At 35.6% G+C, this 18,442-nt stretch overlaps 1 long non-coding RNA gene and 1 pseudogene across 1 annotated transcript; both read left to right on the top strand.

Annotated features, from left to right (window-relative positions):
• Positions 1–5,278: 5,278 nt before the first annotated feature.
• LOC135741079 (solute carrier family 2, facilitated glucose transporter member 9-like) lies at positions 5,279–9,893 on the top strand (annotated as a pseudogene).
• Positions 9,894–10,566: 673 nt separating this feature from the next.
• On the top strand, positions 10,567–11,413 carry LOC135741262 (uncharacterized). Its single transcript, XR_012335920.1, has 3 exons — positions 10,567–10,669; positions 11,039–11,166; positions 11,311–11,413. It is a non-coding gene; the product is annotated as an uncharacterized lncRNA (long non-coding RNA).
• Positions 11,414–18,442: the final 7,029 nt, after the last annotated feature.

Raw genomic sequence — 18,442 nt, 5'->3', positions numbered from 1 at the left:
CAGTGGGGTCTTTATTTATAAATTTATTACAGCTGCATTCTGTAACTTTTGCCTCACTATCACCATCTCTGTTTGAACTATAAAACTGCAGTTATTTGCAGAGTAATTTTCTGTACGTGCTTTGTGCTTCAAATCTGATGTCTGTGATCTCACCGCATCAGAGTAGATATGTCATTATACATTAACATGACATGATTTCTATCCTAAAACTATTGAAAGCCCTGCTGATATTAAGTCTTGTTTCAGCTTGAGTTGTGTCACGTTGCCCTTTGTAACTGAAGCCTCCAGGTTGAGAACAAATCTCTGGGTCGAATGGACCATGGTTAGGATCAGTCTCTTCTTGGATTTTTGTTTTCTCCAAGGTATATGAACCAGACAGGCAATAGGCTGGTTCTTCATGGCTTGCTTGCTCAAGTCCAAAAGCACTGTTTTGCTCACGGGCACCATGCAGGCCGAAAGGGCCTGGCTTACAATAAGTCTGATCAGGTTGAGCACAAAGCTCTGGGTCGAATGGACCATGGTTAGGATCAGTCTCTTTTTGGATTTTGTTTCTACAAGGTATATGAACCAGACAGGCAATAGGCTGGTTCTTCATGGCTCGCTTGCTTAAGTCCGAAGGGACTATTTAGCTCACGGGCACCGTGCAGGCCGAAAGGGCCTGGCTTACAATCAGTCTGATCAGGTTGAGCACGAAGCTCCGCCGGGTCGAATGGAGCATGTTTAGGATCAGTCTCTTCTTATATTTTTGTTTTCTCCAAGGTAAATGAACCAGACAGGCAATAGGCTGGTTCTTCATGGCTCGCTTGTTCAAGTCCGAAGGGACTTTTTTGCTCACGGTAACGGTGTTGGCCGAAAGGGCCTGGCTTACAATAAGTCTGATCAGGTTGAGCACGGGGCTCCGGGTCGAATGGACCATGGTTAGGATCAGTCTCTTCTTGAAGTTTGGTTTTCTCCAAGGTATATGAACCAGACAGGCAATAGGCTAATTATTCATGGCTCGCTTGCTCAAGTCCGAAGGGACTATTTAGCTCATGGGCACCGTGCAGGCCGAAAGGGCCTGGCTTACAATCAGTCTGATCAGGTTGAGCACGAAGCTCCGCCGGGTCGAATGGACCTTGGTTAGGATCAGTCTCTTCTTGGATTTTTGTTTTCTCCAAGGTATATGAACCAGACAGGCAATAGTCTGGTTCTTCATGGCTCGCTTGCTCAAGTCCGAAAGGACTATTTTGCTCACAGGCACCATGCAGGCCGAAAGGGCCTGGCTGACTATAAGTCTGATCAGGTTGAGCACGGGGCTCCGGGTCGAATGGACCATGGTTAGGATCAGTCTCTTCTTGAAGTTTGGTTTTCCACAAGGTATATGCACCAGACAGCCAATAGGCTAATTATTCATGGCTCGCTTGCTCAAGTCCGAAGGGACTATTTTGCTCACGGGCACCATGCAGACCGAAAGGGCCTGGCTGACTATAAGTCTGATCAGGTTGAGCACGAAACTCCGGGTAGAATGGACCATGGTTGGATCAGTCTCTTCTTGAAGTTTGGTTTTCTTCAAGGTATTTAAACCATGTGGGCAACAGCCTGGTTTGTGACAGCCCACTAGCTTGAGTCCTGAGGGACTTTTCTACCATTCATTTTTACGGGCACTTGACGGCAGGTCGGATGGACACGGCTGAGGATCAGCTGGATCATTTAGCTCCAGGTCATCCTCATTTTGGCAGATACAGCAAAAATGCTTTACATCCTGCCATTTTCTATGGATGTAAGCATGGATGCCCTTTTTCTTCCGGTGTTTTTCTTGCTTTTCTAAAAGACAGAAAAGACAAATAACATATGTTACCACCAGAAACCATTAATTAATCTCTTAACCGCTTGAAATGTACAGTGCCATGTGTGGGATTCAAATCAACATTCCCCAGAGACTACGGTCCCATATGTGGGATTTCTGAATTGACAGTGACTTAACACTGTCAGATTCAAACTAGATATTTAAAGGGGACATTTCACAAGACTTTTTTAAGATGAAAAATAATTATTTGTTGTCTCCAGAGTAGGGATGCAGCGATTAACCGGTTTTACTATTAACCGCGCTTTAAAATGTCACGGTTAAGTAACCGTAAAGCCTCCGCTACACCGCGTGTTTTTGTTTCACGCACGCACACACAAACCAGATCCACGAACCACCAAGAGGCGCGTGCGGCATGCGACATGCTCGTTAGCGCACTGTATGACAAAGCTCCGCGTTTAAAAGAATATGTGCGCGTGACACGTCTCTTGGTTGTTTGTGCATCTGGTGTGTTTGTGCGTGCGTGCGTGAGTGCCTGCACAGGTGCGTGAAAGAGCCACACTCCAATCGGTCTGTGCAGCATTAAAAACCTCCTCCTCGCGGATAAATTTTCGGATGGGGCTCCTGGTGGTCTGACTGCATTTAATAACGTTGAATTGTCATATGAGACACAGCCATCTTTTAACCATATACATACTGGTAACTATATTCTCGGAAGGCAAAGCACTGCTACTTGGGCGTGACCAAACCGTTGGTGGACCCCATTCACTTATATAGTATGAAAAAAGAATACTATGGAAGTGAATGAGGTCCACCAACAGTTTGGTTACAAACATTTCTCAAAATATCTTTCTTTTATCAGCCACCTCTCAATGCCTCATTAAGTTCCCTTTAGGAAACCGTCACTAATTTGGCTGAGACTGGCTTAATGAGAGTTGTTTTAGTTGTGTGACTGTCTGTACACCTCAAACTGCACATGACGGAGGTATTTTTACTCCAGTTGCTTTGAGATTAATGAAGAAATTGCCATCCACTAATATGGTGGCGCCGTTGACCCACGATCGAGCAGCCAACGCGCGGTGTAGTAATTTATTTAATGTCTATGCTTATAAGACTATATATCCGTCAGAATACGTGTTAAAAACAAGTTTATAAAACATTCATAATCTGTGCTTATAGTTGTTGCATTGTTTAAGGGTGCAAAACTCCATTTAACAGAACAAAAACAACATGATGTCACTTTAAATCCTGACATTCACCAGCACAAATCGACAAGAGAGGTGTCGCAAACACTAAAGGATTATTTACATGTTCTCATAGTGGCAAAAACTTAATTCATTGTAGTATTTATGTGGTTGTCTGTGTAATAGGTAAAGTTTGAGCAGTTAAGGGAAAATCGCCTGTCAGCGAATCTCTTTAATGGCAGCCGGTTGACACTGCTTGTTCTCAGACGCTGTCTGGTGACTTTCTCCAGTCACAGAAATACGGTTGAAAGGTTATCGAGTTCAATATTTGCTTACCGTGTGCTGCTTGACATACCTGCAGGGCTGCACTCAACTTCCAGAACTGACCCCTGAAGGGAATTGCTTCCTCGACCAGCTGCAGGTGCAGAGATGCTTAGCCACCGCCGAGCATCACGTGCACCGCTGCCGGTCTTCAGCATATCATTGCATTTAGACATGATGGTATTGTCTACTTTACTCTATTTCACGACTGTCTTGAGTGTTTTAGACTCGTCGATTTAAATAGATTTAATTAAAATAGTTTTTGTTTACTAACTGTAAAGTCCGTAAGAGAGAGAGCTATCAGTGATCAACTTGCTTTCGGTCTGAGAATCACTGAACTGAAGATTCTCCCAGAGCGCAGCCTTTTATACGTTCTGTTTGTGACTTCAGTGGGGATTTCGCACAGATATAATGACTCCACGCTGGAGGCATCTGCGTTGTCACGGTCACCCGTCTGTGTGGAACTTAACTCTTGGTCTCAGTTTGTTTAATGGTAGTGGCTAAACTGAACTCTGTACCAATAACTCGTCGAAAAAAAAAATTTCGCTTCCTAAAGACGAGGGGAGAAGGATGGATCACTGCTATGTGAAGGGAAGTTTGGCAGCCGATTTGTAGTTAACATTGTTGTATACATTATTTAGAACACATTTTACACCTAATGTTAGTTTAGTGTAGCTTTTTACATGCTTTAGCTATGATTTGAATTAAGGTAATCTACTTGTTGTTTATTTTACTTGTTATCAGTAATAAACCACTCTCACATGACTCTGTTATTAATTCTTTAACAAATTTTATCGGAAGGTACGTTTGTCCCACAAAAGCCATTTTTTTGCTGTTACTGTCTATAGATCCCTCCCTCTGCTAAACTGTTTTATACATTCATCCCTGAGAAACCTGAGTTACCCACAATAAAGATATGTATAAACTATAAGCAGTGTAGTGCAATGTATACACATGTATAAAGAGTATTAGCACTTCTTTATTAGATGGCATGGCACTTATAAATTCTAAATATTAATAAATAATGTTAATTGCATAATAATCCTTAGGCTGAGAGGTCCAGCAGCAATATGACAATATTATAATGACCCTTTTTTGAGTGAACTAAATATTTTTACTCGCTTAAAAAGTGGGGATACGTACCATTATTTAACAGATCTTTCACACTCTCATTCATTCATTCATAAATTTAGTTGTGAAGCACAAACCATTGGCTTTACTTCCAGACACAGCTGATTGTAACCATTGACATCCATAGTAGGGAAACAAATATCATGGAAGTTTTGTAATAAATAATGAAAGATGATATTTTGATAAATGATTGTAAACACACAGTTTATGGTACCCATTGAATTCCATCATGTTTCTTTTTCCTACTATGGAAGTCAATCAGCTGTGTGCTTACCATCATTTATCAAAATATCTTCTTTTGTGTTAAAAAAGATAAAGAAATTCATATAGTTTAAGAACAACATGAGGAGGTAAAAATGACAGAATTTTTGGTTGAACAATCCCATTAAGGTCCAAATAGAGGACATGTCCATGAAAGAGAGGCTGTATTTGATGATTTGAAACCAGACAAGACAAAATACCTAAAAAAAACTGAATATGACAGTGATGTCCTGATGTTAATATGATGTTGATTTGCATAAATTAAATTACATTACACTTGTTAATATAAATATAAAGTACCAATTATTAAATCTAAATGACACAAGAGCTAAAGATGTAAAACAGAGAAATTATATAAATCTGATCTAAACCTCAAATTCAGATGGGATTTGTTGTTACATGTTTTAACATTTATTTATAGTGTATAAAATGCATATGTATTAGTTATATTTTATATATGTATGCATTGAAGTAACATTCAGCAAATGTCTTAAAATGAAAAAATTATAGATCAGTTTATAGACCAGTGCTGGTGTCGTCTGAAGTCCTTGGAAGTGCCGGTGACATCGTTCCATATGTGTTGGGTCATCTGATGGAGATGGGATCCAGACTGGAGCTGGTATAATCTCTACTGTAGTTAACTCAGGATGAGCATAGAAACAGAAAAGCAAAGAGAGAAAATTAGCGTAGCTGCTGTTCATAGCTTTTTAGTTAGAGGATAGTTATTAAAAAGTTATCTTAAGTTAACTTAATGCAAAGTTACAGGATGTAATTATGTGTATTCCAGGCTGAAGAGATGTGTCTGGAGAGAGTGTCTGAACCCCGAACAGTGTCAGGAAGGATGTTCAACAGTTTAGGTAGGTAAAAGCTTGACCTCCATTGATGGATTTTGCAATTAAAAGTAGAAAGTGACAGATGCTAAGGTAGGGTAGCGTAGTTGTAATAAGTCATTACACAGTGAAGAAATGCACTACAAGGCTATATGGAAGAAGTGGTTAAGTTCTCTGGTGCCATATAAAGAGTGGGGTGTTCAGTCTATGGTCACGTGATGTATCAACAGGGCGGATGTACGTCCGAATTCATTCATACTATACATATTCATACTATATAGAACGTACTGCTTTAACTGTCGATGAGTAGGTACTTCATTTAATTCAGTACTGTCACAGTATGTGATTTCGGACGCAGCCATTGTCTCTCTTTAGTCTATAATCATACAATTTCTGACTGGAGAGAAACGCGATTGGTCAAAAAGTCACAGGAGAGAAACGCAACTTCTTCTATCCTTTACTTTGTGTTGTTTTTTTTCTGGATTGCCCAAGGTCCCCCCCTCATCTTTAAATGCCTCGCCCGTTTGTTTAAACCATAGAGTGTAAAAAAAAAACATGCACACACTCGCTCTATAGTTTCTGGTGCGTACACAACAGTCAAATTTTTGAAATCCATTTTTGAAATGTTAAGAAGGTCCCTTCAGAAGCTCCGTTGATATTAATTTAGGATCCCTTGAATTTTTAAAATGTAAAAATAAGATAACGTGTAAAATAATTGTAAATCTGGTAATAATGTGTGTATTTATCAAAATGTGGCGCTCGATAAAGTTACTTGCCTAACTACCTATTCATAACTTGAGTCCGGGGGCTGTTCTCCCTTTTAATGGTGGCATCCAAAAAATGTATGAAAATAAGGCAAAATGCAGGACATTTCGATGAAAGAAATAACAAGCTCATGAGCTGTTTCATTTGGTTTGCTGTTCTGCGCATCCGTGGTACATGAAGTGAAGTACATTATAGTGGACAGTTGAGTAGAGCGCGTGCTGCCTGTCACCCGGAGGCAGCTGCAAACTCAAAATCTATATTTAGTGCCTTTTTCTAGTTAACAGTATTACTAGCTGTGAATAATATAATGCTATCAATAAAGTTTTAGAACAGGCCATTGAGAAATGTGCCATCCATTCATAATTCCTGAGTTTAACCCCACAAAATTTCTGTAAGCTGCGCCTTCAATAGACACAAGCACGCACATGTAACCCAGTGCACTTAAACATTTTTTATATGGAACACATAAATCAGATAGACTATAAGCAACATTTAGTGATGTTTGCTTTTTATAAATTGATAACTTTATTAAATGCTAAAAAGTACAGGGAGAGCAAACAGGTAGAGAAAGAGAAAGAGACTGAAGGGGGTGAGAGTCAGCTAAGAGATGATGAATAAAGTAAATTTAGCAGTTTTATAGTCATGATACAGATTAAAAGGCACAGTTCACAAAAAAGATTTGGTTTAAAACAAGAAAAAAGCCCTAGGGGTGATTAGGAAGCTGATAATAAAGGAGTTTTTAAATGATTAAATAAACAATCTCTTTAATGAGTGGTATTTTAAGTGCTTACTAATTTATGAATGATTATTTGTCACTTTTTTTAACAGCATCTTACTTTGTCCATGTTGGCAGTAGCACTGCTCTCGTCATTGGGAGGCTCTCTGCTCTATGGTTATGACCTGGCTGTGGTTAATTCTCCTGTGGTAGTAAGTGACCTAAATATGAATACTATGTGTGAAACTAATACTGTTTGGACTCGGCCTAATTAACTTTTGTATTATTTTTTTGGCTACCATCAGTTTTTGATAACATGTAGGTATAATCAGATAACACATTGCTATAATTGCATTAAATGTGTATTTTAAATACCAAAATATATTCTAACGGTTAAACAATTATTGTTTGTATATGTCAAGACATTTTGTGTTTGTATGCTCACAGAGAAAAACTACTCTGTATAAATTATGATCGATACAAACTGATGTTTTTAATTGTTTTTGTTCATCATTAGTACATTCAGAACCAAACCATTGTGAGACGATATGGGTCAGGAGTGGATGAAGAGCATCTTACGCTTTTGTGTTCGATCACTGTGTCTATATTTGCCATTGGAGGCTTGTTGGGCTCTCTCACAGTAGAAATGCAGGTTACCAAATTTGGAAGATGAAGCTTCAAATCCCAGAATTAATTTATTTCCTAATTTTTTAATCCATGCTGGATCACAGTTATTAAGGACTAATTTCTTCCCATATACATGTACAGTCTTGTTCAAAATAATAGCAGTACAATGTGACTAACCAGAATAATCAAGGTTTTTAGTATATTTTTTTATTGCTACGTGGCAAACAAGTTACCAGTAGGTTCAGTAGATTCTCAGAAAACAAATGAGACCCAGCATTCATGATATGCACGCTCTTAAAGCTGTGCAATTGGGCAATTAGTTGAATTAGTTGAAAGGGGTGTGTTCAAAAAAATAGCAGTGTGGCATTCAATCACTGAGAAATCAATTTTGTGAAGAAACAGGTGTGAATCAGGTGGCCCCTATTTAAGGATGAAGCCAACACTTGTTGAACATGCATTTGAAAGCTGAGGAAAATGGGTCGTTCAAGACATTGTTCAGAAGAACAGCGTACTTTGATTAAAAAGTTGATTGGAGGGGGGAAAACCTATAAAGAGGTGCAAAAAATGATAGGCTGTTCAGCTAAAATGATCTCCAATGCCTTAAAATGGAGAGCAAAACCAGAGAGACGTGGAAGAAAACGGAAGACAACCATCAAAATGGATAGAAGAATAACCAGAATGGCAAAGGCTCAGCCAATGATCACCTCCAGGATGATCAAAGACAGTCTGGAGTTACCTGTAAGTACTGTGACAGTTAGAAGACGTCTGTGTGAAGCTAATCTATTTTCAAGAATCCCCCGCAAAGTCCCTCTGTTAAAAAAAGGCATGTGCAGAAGAGGTTACAATTTGCCAAAGAACACATCAACTGGCCTAAAGAGAAATGGAGGAACATTTTGTGGACTGATGAGAGTAAAATTGTTCTTTTTGGGTCCAAGGGCCACAGGCAGTTTGTGAGACGACCCCCAAACTCTGAATTCAAGCCACGGTACACAGTGAAGACAGTGAAGCATGGAGCATGATACAGTATGGGCATGTTTCTCCTACTATGGTGGTGGGCCTATTTATCGCATACCAGGGATCATGGATCAGTTTGCATATGTTAAAATACTTGAAGAGGTCATGTTGCCCTATGCTGAAGAGGACATGCCCTTGAAATGGTTGTTTCAACAAGACAATGACCCAAAACACACTAGTAAACGGGCAAAGTCTTGGTTCCAAACCAACAAAATTAATGTTATGGAGTAGCCAGCCCAATCTCCAGACCTTAATCCAATTGAGAACTTGTGGGGTGATATCAAAAATGCTGTTTCTGAAGCAAAACCAAGAAATGTGAATGAATTGTGGAATGTTGTTAAAGAATCATGGAGTGGAATAACAGCTGAGAGGTGCCACAAGTTGGTTGACTCCATGCCACACAGATGTCAAGCAGTTTTAAAAAACTGTGGTCATACAACTAAATATTAGTTTAGTGATTCACAGGATTGCTAAATCCCAGAAAAAAAAATGTTTGTACAAAATAGTTTTGAGTTTGTACAGTCAAAGGTAGACACTGCTATTTTTTTGAACACACCCCATTCAACTAATTGCCCAATTGCACAGCCTTAAGAGCGTGCATATCATGAATGCTGGGTCTTGTTTGTTTTCTGAGAATCATCTGAACCTACTGGTAACTTGTTTGCCACGTAGCAATAAAAAATATACTAAAAACCTTGATTATTCTGGTTAGTCACATTGTACTGCTATTATTTTGAACAAGACTGTACATTTCAAATGTGTACACTTCCTAATATATTTACATGCATGTAATAGGAAGACACTTTTATCCAAAAACTTTGTGTGTTTGTCTAATTTGTAGGAAAGGGACACTGATACACAGCACAGTATCAGTTTTGGTGTTTGTTTGTATGTGGAGGGTTGATGGAGTTCAGCTGGTTATGTGGCTCACCAGAAACGATTATTATTGGTTGCTTCATTACAGGAATACGTTCAGATAAAGCAATGTCCTAAAGAATTACAATATCATTTCTTTAGCGGTCTTGTCTAAAAATCAGTAGTAAAAATGTCCTTGCATTTCTCGTGCTATTAGTAATATGACAGTTGTGATGTATGTCTTATCAAGCATTTAGCTGCTTTACTGAAATGTCCTCTGTTTGTCATGCTGTTGTGGGGATATCTCTCATGTTTCTTGAAGAAATTGCTCCAAGAATTGAGGATTTCTAAGACTCATGCCCAGCATTTTCATCTGTTCGGGTGTATTTATTGCTCAGGTTTCATGAAATCTTAGGCAAGTTGAGTCGTGATTGCACAAAAGTCCTAAATCCTTTACTAAAATAATTTTTGTGTAACCTATTAGCATTTAACCATGTTTAACAGATTTTGGTGGTAACACTTTAAAATAAGGTTGTATTTGTTAAGTCATCATGGATATTCCTGCAGGCAGTCGGTTGTTATCTCAGAATAAACCCAGACTGTGTGATCTGAACGCCATGTGACGGGTCCTTGTTTCACCCTTATGGGGTTTCTACTACATGTGCCTGTATATTATACCACTTATTACACAGCTATTGCCACATGACTAAATTATTAGACATTAATTTGAAATATTTGCCAACTTTCTGCCAAGATAAATTGTTTCATATAGTACGAACGTGCAACTTGGTGGCATCATTTGTAAATACAATCTCATGAATGTTATTTATTAGACGTTAATAATTATTGAATTTGTGTCTTAAGTATTAGACTCCACTGAATAAGATTACTTGCAGTACCAGGATGAGCCTGTGTTATCAGTTTCAGATGGTTGCTATCTGGGAAAACAGGAATGCAGCTGCCGGGAATTGATGTGGTGTGTGTGTTACATGAGAATGATTATGTTGTGTGAAAATGACAATAATGTTGTTGTAGATTAAAACAAGATTCCTGATTTTACTTCTTTATTTTAAGGACTGGTTTCACACCAATTCAATTTTGGAGAATGCCGGCGTTCCTGCTCATCAGATCCAGAATACAACAGCAGACACTGGAGCCAAAGAAGTCATCGCTGGGCTCATAGGTGTCTGGCACCTGTGCACACACTGACAAACACCCAAAACTACCTTCATTTATATTACCAGGTGTTTTCACTTAATCCATAGCGCCCTCTGGTGGTGCAATAAAAACTACATTTTGGCTCCAACATTCAGTAATAGCTTCAAATTTTTACTTTTAACGTTGGGTGTTTGCATTACTTTGTCAAACCCCTCTATGTATCTTACAAATGTTACAAAAGATCCCTAATTAAAAGACTAATTTATTAAATTGAGCAACTAGTGCCCGCTTGGGGCAGAATAGTATCACAGGTCTCTGCTTTAAAATAAATGTGGAATGTAACAATAAAGCCTTTTATAACTTGCAATTTAAACCAAATGCATCTTCTGTGCAGCTGTTGTCCCAGTCCTGTTGACAGGAGAGGTCTTTAAACAGTCTCATCATTCTGCTGCCTACATTGTAGGAGGATTTCTCAACTGGATATCAAACTTCACTGTGGGCTTTGTATTTCGAATCCTTCAGGTAAGACTTCCTCCGGGAACATGAACATATACAGTATATTTACATCTGTATAGTAAGACAATGAGATTATTTCATTTATTTATTCACTCACTTTAATATTTACCTGTAAACAAGTTGTAAGATTATTGTGCAATGTTTTTACAGATGTCAGCTGGTGCTTTCTGTAACCTGCTGTTCTGTGGTGTGTTGGCATGGAGCTCTGTGTCTACTTCATTGTCCCTGAGACAAAAACAAAACTTTTGTGGAGAACAGTCAGATGTTTGCCTTAAAAATAGTCGTGAAATTGAAAAAGAGCCCCTGACTATCACTGACCAACTCAGCCTTAAAATGATGAATGGCAATGAAAGTGTTGTGCCTGTAGATGATGTAGATCTGGAGAAATATTGTTGATATTGTAGCTGTGGTCTGCTGATCTGCTAGTTTTTATATAATTTACATAAAAGATTTTATTCAATAATCTTTTTAAGTTGTTGAGTGTCATTGTTTTCCATGTTAAAACTTCTCTTAAAATGCAAAGACAAGTTAGTAATAAGTTAATTTATTAACACAACCCTAACACAAGCCTTATATGACAGCATTTATTTAACCAATGGCCTGAACTTGAGGTTGGGTCATCTGTCTGACAGGTGACACTGCAGCAGCATAGTCGGAGCTTGCGGGGGCCAGGCTCCCTTTTGGCTAAAATAAGTTTTATAAAAGAAATTATATTTCACAGATATACATATTAAATTAGGTTCTTTAACATATTAATTCGTAAATGTGTAAGATAATGTATAAAACAAGTGTTAATCTGGTAATAATATGTGTATTTAATCAAAACGTAGCGCTCGGTAAGTCAGTTATCCAGCCGTCCAATCACGATGGAGGAGAGGCGGGACAAACACTACATCGACCAACCGGAACATTCTTCCTCTACTACTGATCAAAAACATATAATTTAATATAGGGTGTCGATTAATAAATTTAACATAATGTGCTACCACAATACGAATACGCTTTGATTAAACAAATTATGCGCAAAATCTGATAGTTATAAGACAGAACTTACGCAGAAACCAAAGCACATAAGCGCCCTCTAGCGGCCATTTTTTAGAACAGCGCCTAACGCGTTCAAACTTCGGTGGAGTTAATTTTACCTCAAGAGATTGAATAAATGAATGACTTAATGTACTGTTCACTGCATATGAACTTTCCGTTTCGTTTTAACTTGTGTATGGAATTAGGCATTAAATTGTGTTGTTTTAGAAGCCATTACCTCACTTCCTAATAACAAACTTAATATCTTTCTTTAGTTACCTTTCTCTTTATCTCTTTCTCTATTTACCTTCCTTTTTTTCTATAAAAAATACTAACAAACCCTTTGCTATGTATATTGTGTTGGACTTAATGAGACTATTTCCAGTGCACTTATGTATTGCTGTTCTTGTGTTGCCATAATTGCTTCTATTTTTTACATCACTTGTAAGTCGCTTTGGACAAAAGCGTCTGCTAAATGACAAAATGTAAATGTAATGTAAATGTAGAAGTAAAGAACATGTCATTAAATTAACAAACCCTGGGATTTTTTTTCTTGCAGTGGAAAAGGTATTAAGCCTCTTTACTTTAATATAATTGTTGTTTATATTTACTGTCAAACTGTGATTCATCATGATTTAGAATGCTTAGGGTTAGAATGCTTAGGGTTAAAAAAGATATATTTACGAATTAAAATGTTTAAGAACCTAATATTAAAAACTGTAACAAAGGGGGTAATTTCACAGATTAAAGTATTTATATTTTAATAAAAGCATAATTGTCCTCATTTTTGTCTTGTAACAAAATATGAAATCCTTTTTATCTCCTGAGAGCTGAACGCGCCAGGTGTTGTTCTTAAAATGGCCGCTTGAGGGCGCTTATGTGCTTTGGTTGCTATTATACAAACCTCCGCTAAATTTCTGTCTTATAAGTATCAGATTTTGCGCATAATTTGTTTAATCAAAGCGTATTCATATTGTGGTAGCACATGGTGTTATGTATATTAATCAAGACGCTATATTAACGTTTATGTTTTTGTTTAGTAGTAGAGGAAGGATGCTCCGGTTGGTCAATGTAGTGTTTGTCCCGCCTCTCCTCCATCGTGATTGGACGGCTGGATAACAGACTTACCGAGCGCTACGTTTTGATTAAATACACATATTTTACCAGATGAACAATCGCTTTACACATTATCTTACAAAGTAACGTTTAAACTGTATAAGAACCTAAATAAATATGTATATTTGTTGTGGAATATAATTTATTTTTATCAAACTCCTTTTAGCCAATCGGAAGCCAAGCTCTGCCTATGCATACTATTTACGAGCAAATGCTTTAGTTTGAACATTGCAATTTCTTCTATTAGATCTACTTGATTTGTTAATATAATAAACATAAGAAACCATCATATAAAAGTACATGAATGTAAATGGAAATCACAAAAAAATGAAAAAAATTAAAGGAGAGAGGGCATAAATATTTTACAAGCATAGTAAGGTAGAATATTTAATATGTCACAAATTTTAATAATTTTAATAGCTTTCTTATAAAGAGATATCACTTTGTTTTAAGATATTAAAGTGTTTTTTTTTACTTCAGTATTCTTAGGAAAGTTTTGCAGATCCCTCTGGCAATACATATCACTGAATCTTTCTTTAAAGCGTTGGGCCTTCATTTAAAATGGCAAAAATACAAAAAAGCCTCAGATAATCTGTTGTAATGAATGCTGGTAAAAGGGTGGTCTTATTTTTTAATTTTAGTATTTTAAACTTTTCCTTTAAAATTAGTTGTTTGAAACATTTTAGAAGAAATTCAGTGTCTATGTGAAACTTTATATGTTTTTTCTCAGTTTGGTGGCCTTGGTTTTCTTCTGCTGTGTAACCTCAAAATAAAAAAACAGGCTCTCTTGGCTTGGTCTCTGATATTCAAGCACACATTTTCACCTCATATTTTATTTAGAATAATTGTAATATTTTGTACAGTTGTGCGGTAAAGTCATTTGACCAATCAAGATGGATGAGAGGCGGGACAAACACTACATCGACCAACCGGAACATTCTTCCTCTACTACTGAACAAAAACATATAATTTAATATAGCGTGTCGATTAATATATAAATCACAATGTGCTACCACAATATAAATACGCTTTGATTAAACAAATGATCCGCAAAATCCGATACTTATAATACAGAACTTCCGCGGAGGTTTGTGTAATAGCAGTAATAGCAAAGAGTATAGAAGAAGTTCTTGGTAGCAACCAAAGCACATAAGGGCTTAAGCGCCCTCTAGCGGCCATATTTACAACAGCGCCTAACGCGTTCAGCCTTTGGTGTTAAATTTTACATCAAGAGATTAAATAAATTAATGACTTAATGTACCGTTCACTACATATGACTTTTCCGTTTCGTTTTTACTTGTGTTTTGAATTAGGCATTGAATTGTGTTGTTTTAGAAGTAAAGAAAATGCCCTTAAATTAACAAACTTTGTTTATTTCTTGCTGTGCATAATATAGTGGAAAAGGTATTAAGCCTCTTAATTTAAATATTAGCGCTGGGCATAGATTAATCTCATACAAAATAAAAGTAATTGTTTGCATATTATAGGAGTTTGTGCTGTGTGTAAATATTATGTATATTTAAACACACACACATATAAATAAATACATTATATAAATATATACATTTATTTATATATCAAATATATAAATATATACATTTATTTATATATCTTTTTTATTTATATATAATATAGAATATATAAAAATATAAATAAATAAATAAATAAATATATAAATAAATAAATAAATAAATAAATATATATATATATATATATATATATATATATATATATATATATATATATATATATATATATATATATATACATATACATAAATGTTTCTTAAATTCATACATGAATGTGTGTGTATTTATATATACATAATAATTACACAAAGCACAAACTTATATTGTGCAAAAAAATTACTTTTATTTTGTATGAGATTAATCTTATCATATTTTATTTTTATCTAAAATTCAGGCTGCTATTTTAATGTAGTCAACGACAATATTTTTCATAAATTTTCGATAAAAGTTACAAATTTAAAATATGATGGTATAAAGGGGAAAGGCTAAACGTTGTGTCATAATATCTAAACCGCAACATGTGCTAAGATTTTTACCCCAAACTAGATCATAAAAATTAATGAAAAACATTTTTGTTGGCTACAATAAAATAACATAGACTGGCAAAGTAATGTTAGATAAAAATAAAATATTATAAGGGATTCGATTTTTTCGTAACTGTAACACACGATTAAATGTAAAGAATGAGGACAAGTATTTGTATTTTGTATTAATAATATTATTTTAATCTGTGAATTACTCTTATAGGCTATAAACAGTGATTAAATACTGAAGCATCCTAAATCATGATGCATTACAGTTTCACTGTAAATATAAACAACAATTATATTAAAGTTAGGAGACTTTGTTCACACAAAAATAAAAATTCTGTCATCATTTACCCTCATGTTGATACAAACCAGTATGAGTTTCTTTATTTTGATAAACACATTGAATTCCATCATATTTGTTTTTCCTATGGAAGTCAATGATTACAATCAGCTGTGTGCTTACCATCATTTATCAAAATACCTTATTTTGTTTTAATCAGAAAAAAAAATAATTCATACAGGTTTAGAAGAACATGACAATGAGAAAATAATGACAGAATTTTCATTTTTCAGTGAACTATCCCTTTAATACTTTACCCGTTATATACACTGCAAGACAAAATCCAGGGATAGTTAATTTTAGGACATTTTTTACTCCTAAACACAACACAGTTTAATTCAAAACACAAGTGAAAACGCAACAGAAAATTAATATGCAGTGAACAGTACATTAAGTCATTCATTTATTCAATCTCTTGAGGTAAAATTAACTCCACTGAAGGCTGAACGCCCCAGGCGTTGTTCTTAAAATGGCCGCTTGAGGGCGCTTATGTGCTTTGGTTGCTATTATACAAACCTTCGCTAAATTTCTGTCTTATAAGTATCGGGATTTGCATATAATTTGTTTCATCAAAGCGTATTATATTGTGTATATATATATATATATATATATATATATATATATATATATATATATATATATGTTTATTAATCGATACGCTATATTAACTGTTATTTTTTTGTTTAGTAGTAGAGGAAGGATGTTCCGGTTGGTCGATGTAGTGTTTGTCCCGCCTCTCCTCCATCGTGATTGGACGGCTGGATAACAGACTTACCGAGCGCTACGTTTTGATTAAATACACATATTATTACCAGATGAACAATTGTTTTAAACATTATCTTACAAAGTAACTTTTAAAATGTATAAGAACCTACATTTAAATGTATATTTTATGGAATATAATTTATTTTTATCAAACTTCTTTTAGCAAATCGGAGGCCTTGCCCTCCGCAACTCTGCCAATGCATACTATTTACGAGCAAATGCTTTTGACCCTTCAATGTGGGGCACTAAAATATAATTTCTTCTATTAGATCTATTATTTTCACAAATCAAGTAAACATAAGAAACCATCATATAAAAGTACATGGGATGTAAATCTTAGTAGTGTTATGCAGATCCCTCTGGCAATAAATATCATTAAATCTTTCTTTAAAGAAAACATGTTGTAATGAACGCTGGTAAAAGGGTGGGCTTATTTTTTATTTTATTTTAGTACTTTAATCTATTCCTTTAAATTTAGTTGTTTGAAACATTTTTGAAGAAATCCAGTGTCTTTATGAAACTTTATTTCCAATTTTGTTTTTTCTCAGTTTGGTTGCCTTGGTTTTTTTCTGGTGTATAACTACTAAAAAATAACCAGCATCACTATCTGCTTTTCATAAACAGACTCTTTTGGCTTGGCCTCTGATATTCAAGCACATATTTTCCCCTCATATTTCATTTAAAATATTTATTTCTAAAAAAATTATATTTTTCAGAATTGGTTTGATAAAAAAAAATGTCTTAGTCAGTCAATTAATCAATTCTCAAGGGTTGTTATGTTCATATCCATTTCTAGATCATTTTCAGTTTTTCCCCAAAGAATTTGCACATAAGTTACAACCCCATTCATAATACTAAACAACTGATGTAGGTAAAGTTTGAACAAATGAGATGGCACATGCCTACCATTCCTAAATAAACATGAAAGTAGCTGTTAAAATTGGTCATTAGTTGTCCAGAAAAAAAAACATAAAAGATGAAAACAAAATCATTTAAAAAAAATTATTTTATTAATCTGAATAAAAAACGTTTTATTTAAGGAAAACTGCAAATATGAATCACCAATCCATTCTGGCTCATACTGTAGTTCGCATCTAAAGAGGAAAAACAAAACCACAAGTTATTTCATATTGTCAATGCTGTATTTTTTAGCCCATGTACAAAAAAAATCTTGTTATTGTACATCAGGGCAAGATTTGTGTTCTTTAATAGTCTGACTAGAAACATAGCATAGCTGTCTGATAAATGAAGACAGCTGTTGTGTTTATAAAAGTGACAATGAGCTTCAGTCAAGATCATCTACAGTCACAGTGCATTCAGAACGTAATCAGACCACCTTCACTTTTCAATTTTACGTTGTTGCATGAACAATTGTTGATATTTACACCATGACAAACTGAAAATAGAATTTTAAAAACTTTTGCAAATGTATTCAGAGCCTTTACAACAACACCTGAAATTAAGACCCATTTGTCTTGATGGTTGCTGAAATGTTTCTACATCTTAAAGGTTTCTGACGAGCACAAATTAATTTATTTTGAATAATGTTTGTAACCAAACCGATCATAAGCACCATTTACTTCCATAGTAGAAAATACAATTGAAGTGAATGATCGTTTTGGTTACGCCGCAAGCTTTGAAACACCTGGATTTGTTTGTCAGACCTGAGGCTGTAACTGCTGCTTTAACTAACTACTGAGTAAAGGGTCTGAATACTTAGACGATAACGAATTTATATTTCCCCCCCAAATGAGATGCTAAACAAAGCAAACTGACTGGTGCGTGTCACTCAAACAGCCTCTTATGCAGTTTATTACCAATGAAAGCTAAGATGGACTTCTGGACCGTCTGTGAGAGACTTCAACTCGCCCAGACTGGCAAGGTATCACGTTGGCAGACATCCCAACCTGATCAAAGAATTTTTGGGGGGGGACTTACATTATGCTTAAAGGAGCATTTCACCCGTAGAAACATTAATC

Source organism: Paramisgurnus dabryanus, chromosome 24, assembly GCF_030506205.2.
Source record: "Paramisgurnus dabryanus chromosome 24, PD_genome_1.1, whole genome shotgun sequence".
NCBI classification, from domain to species: Eukaryota; Metazoa; Chordata; class Actinopteri; order Cypriniformes; family Cobitidae; genus Paramisgurnus; species Paramisgurnus dabryanus.
Note: the sequence above shows the minus strand (reverse complement) of the source record. Positions and strands in the feature narration are given on the sequence as shown.